The sequence below is a fragment of the Leiobunum rupestre genome, chromosome 2, assembly GCF_980474605.1.
Source record: "Leiobunum rupestre chromosome 2, qqLeiRupe1.1.hap1, whole genome shotgun sequence".
Classification (NCBI taxonomy): domain Eukaryota; kingdom Metazoa; phylum Arthropoda; class Arachnida; order Opiliones; family Sclerosomatidae; genus Leiobunum; species Leiobunum rupestre.
The window spans coordinates 92,231,903-92,236,647 of NC_143385.1; positions in this window are offsets into that span (position 1 = coordinate 92,231,903).

A 4,745-nucleotide genomic window follows, 5' to 3' on the forward strand; every position below is an offset into this window, starting at 1 on the left:
GAACTCGGTATCTTAGCCAGTTGTAACACTGAATTTTAAACATCTAATAAAACGTCGCCTAACATTGACCAAAAGAAAGCGTAAAACTCGTTCGTTATCCCATCCGCACCTGGGGATTTTGATTTTTTAAAATTATGTATTACGCCAAACAGTTCTTGTTTCGTTAGAAGGCCTTCACACAGATTTTTATTCTCTTCAGCCTTGTATAGGTTTGTATAATATTTCACAATTTCTAGGTTTAGTTCTTTTGAAGTTTTTGTTACAATTCCGTTTTCATTCCTTACAGAAACAAGACGGTTCATTCCCTTTAAACGTTCCATTTTTAACAAATGGAACCGTGAATATTTAATATCTGTTGACACATCTATGCGCGCCCGTATCATTCTTGCTTCGCTTTGCTCTTTTTGTAGCGATTCTAAACGTTTTTGCATTATTACACGATTCTTTTCAGATAAGTTATTTTTACTCAAAATATTATACAACTTTTCCATTTCACTACGTTTATCATTGGTGGATTTATATGTATATTCTTTTGCTATAGTTTTTATTTTATATTTGGTGTTTTCCCACCATTTTAATTTTTCAGTTACCGAATTTGGCATTGTGGTTATCCAATTGTTCCAGTTGAATTTTATCGTTTTTACAAATTCTTTATCTTTTAATAGTGCGTTATTTAAGCACCAGTTGTCACTTTTTATAGTATAGGGGTTTTCTGTGTCTAAGCAGAACACCAGAAAGATTGGAAAATGGTCGGAGACAGAGCCTCCTGGACAAACTTTAATATTTTTTACAAACGGAATTAAACCAGGGGAAATATAAAATCTATCGTGACGCGCTCTTTGAGCGTTATCGGCACTATTTATCCACGTAAAACGTTTTAGTTGGATTTCTTAAACGGTAAATATCTTGTAAATTATGGAAGTTTACTAGATTTCGGAGGCGTGCACATATCGTGTCTCGCGTTTCTAAAGTATTTTGTCTGTCAAGTTTAGGATTCAATGTACAATTAAAATATCCTGTAATTATGATATGGTCTGGATTTGTATCTTTAATATCGTTTTTAATTGCATCGAGTAATTTTAAAGCTTCAGAATTAATTTGGAGCATATAGCAATTATATAAAACAATATTCAGATCGCATGTTAGGCAATTTAAATTAATTCTTTGTAGAAACCCAGTGACCAAATCCGACACCCCCATTTCGACATTGTTACTAGAATAAAAACGTGTATCGTAACTAAAACCTACACCCGCCCTGTGGTTAGTAAGACCAGACAGGACACTGGTATACTGGTTAAAAATTCTTAAGTTTAAAGGAGCATGATTTGTAAAGGTTTCTTGCCAGCATGAAAACGTTACATTATTGTTCTTCATATTCATAACTTCTCTTAGAAATTCCGTTGGTGAATTTAAGCCCCTGGTGTTATGGGACATAAAACAAACTCGCATAATGTTATTTCTTGGAGCGCCCTCTCTTGGAGCGCTTCTCTCTCTTTTTTAGATTTTTTAGAATAGTTTCAAGTCTATTAACTTCGTAAGCTGATGGCGTGTTTTATTAATAATAATAATAATAATAATCAGCTAGGCTAATACCCAAGGCACCACCTTAGGCCTAAGTCATCATGCGACTTTTGAAGCCTTAATTCAGGTGGCCGGGTTATAATGCGTAGGAGGGTGGTGGCAAGCCCTGCATGCCACGAGATCGAGCCAACAGCTCCCTACACTAACTATTACCGTTAACCTAAGGAAGTTTTTATGGAAGGGGAAACCGAAGAACTCGGGGGAAAACCCCTTAAACCAGTGGGGAGAGAACTTGCAAACTCAACGCAGAAGGAGTTGAAAACTGGCAAAAATGACAATTCTATACCACCACCCAGGACTCGGGCTCGGTCACTTTCTCCAACTCGATCTGGCTCTTCACACTCATATGCTGCCAAGGCGGCGCTAAACAATAAAAAGCAAACTTCCTCTAACAATGCTAAGGGAAGTGATGGATCGACCACTATTAAAAGCGCTAGAAACACACGCAAATCCGGTGCTTCAAATATATCGAATGATCGTACTGACAACAATCAACAAACTAAGCAACGACCAAAAAATCATAAAAAGTCAAATGAGGTGTTGTAATGCGAAATATCAAATTAATAAGAAATATACCATCCCCTTTCCCCCAAAATTATTGCTGGTCGAATATTTTGGTGATTGGGTGATTCGGTTGTTGGTGTTTTACCCCAGGTAAGGGAAGGGCCCGTCCTTTTACCGGGAGATCTTTGTTTTTGTGGGATAGCGAGGAGATCACAGCGCCCCTTTGACCCCTTATTGATATGCCGACGTGTCTAAGACCAGTTGTTTGATAGTCATTTATATTTCTTATACATTATATATATTATAAATTATTTATTGTGTTAAAATATGCTTACATGTATTATACATATTTTTACGTTTATATTTATTCTCAAAATTGAAGAGTTGGAAAATAATACGCGAGATAAATAACGCGAGTTTTTTTAATAACGCGCGCTCGGACGCGAGCTAAAAAAAGAAATAGTAACGGTTCGGAATTTGATTTGAAAAGGACTCCATTTTATGATCGGAGCAAAATAATTGATATTTCAACTAATTTTGGACGTTAAAGTCGTGTTTTGTTTAACCTTCGAGCTGTAAACGTGTTGACTTCAAGATAAGGACAGGAACAATCTATATTGGCCAATTCGTTATGCCCAACCATCCAGCGGCTACATTCAACATATTGTACGAGATACCATCGCCACTAACATAAATTCTGTGTTCCGCTGTTCCGAAACGTCAACAACGTCGCTCAGATTCTTCCACGGCTCCAACCGGACTCTGCCACTTCGATAAAGTTTCCGCAGTTCAACTGAACATTTCGGGATGAACTTCGTTAAGTAATGGTTGCAACCTAGATTTTACATTTCGTTAATGCCGCGAGCACTGGCCAGTTGCTTAGTTTGATAATATTTCATTTAGTTTAATTAGTGTTTAGGTAGTTTTAAGTTAGCTTAAATGTTTGGTTAGGATATTGAGTTTAAATTAAATCAATTAGTGTTTGGCAATCTGACAACTGGCTTGATACGTTTAATAACAAATTTCTCCTAGACACCAATTTAACACTGAGGACCCTCGCTAACCCCACCATATCACGTTACGCGAGTAGTCCCGGGCGTATTCAGTCATTATTATTAATTGTAGACGGGTACCTTAGGGGTTCGCTTAAGTCGATTGTCCCTAGGTTGAGATCTCCAACATTCGACACCCGCGCTACAATTTGGGGGCCCAGCCGGGATCTTTTATGTTTAATGGAAGAGTAATTTTGTTTCCTCTTATAATTTGGTAGTCAATTGTTAGTTGGTAGCTTTTATCAAAATCTATCATTTCTCTCTGGTTGACAACGCAATGATATTTGTTGCTATTCCCTATACGTAATAGGTGTGTGTGTGTGGTTTTTTTTTATTATTTTAAATTCGTCGGCTATTCCAGAAAGTTAGCTAGATTTGATTTAGAGTCCCTAACCAATTATCTGCATTTCCATATTTTATTGGTAAGATTTATATAGCTTTATGAGTGGTGATTACAGTCCCACTTACCTTGAATATTGCAAACGACAAAGAGAAGCTCGTTACCAAAAGCGAAGCGCAAATAGAGACGCGTCGAATACTCCCGTATCCGCGAACCCCGCTAGCTTAATACCTTGTACGATGAATACAAGTAGTGGTTCCGCCAATCAGGTCATCGCACCTATCCCAACGCTATCTCCGGCCGCTTTGATGTTCGGTCGTGAGCTCCGAACTGCACTCAGTATACAAAGCGAACACGATCCCGACCACTTTTTGAGCGCAGACGTAGAAAAAGTTCATTCTCTTAGGGTTGTTAAAGATGTAGCCAAAGCACTAGAAAACGCCCGTAAAAATATTGAGAAAGCGCAAGCTACTCAGAAGGCTTCTTACGATAAGCGTCATCGGGATGTCGAATTAAACGTTCGTGATTTAGTATTAAAAAAAACGCATTTTCAATCGAGCAACGCGGATAATTATGCCGTGAAACTTGCGCCGAAATTTGATGGACCGTACAGGGTGGCCGCGAAGTTGTCCAAATGGACATATAGGTTAGCGGACGGTAAGGGAAAACTTTTGAAAGGGACCCATAATATCCGCCAGTTAAAACCATATGTACAGCGAACGGATTGTATTTTAAGGGATTCAAGTAGGAGAAGCTACCATCATCAGGGTTTTTCAATGTAGAGGTAGAAAGGGGGTCGGCACCGGAAGTCCCCGCTTCCTTCCCCCTTCCGGCAGGTGGCGCGGGGGGGGGTCGGCATTTTCCTCCCCTCGGGGTCATTGACCTCCGCAGAGTGGCGCGCGCTGATTGGCTGGCGCGGGAACCACGTGGTTACTACGCGTGTACTGCGCGCTTATTGGCTGGCGCGGCGCGTGTACTGCGCGCTAATTGGCTGGCGCGAAATTGTTCAAAATGGCGCTGACTGGTTGGTGTTTTGGCGCGAAAAGGGGTCAGTACTCCTTTAAAGGAATTCCGAGGCTCGCTATACTCGGGCATTGTTAAAGTGGTGACAGGTTTGATTGATTACGAGCAGGTGTTTATCGAGGAATGCGCCGTTGCTAGGTTACCCAGTACGCTGTTAGAGGAAACTCCAGATTTGTATTCGGGACGATTTCGTTGTATACGTAAATTTCGAAGAAAAAATGGCTACGGTAAATAGCCACGATATT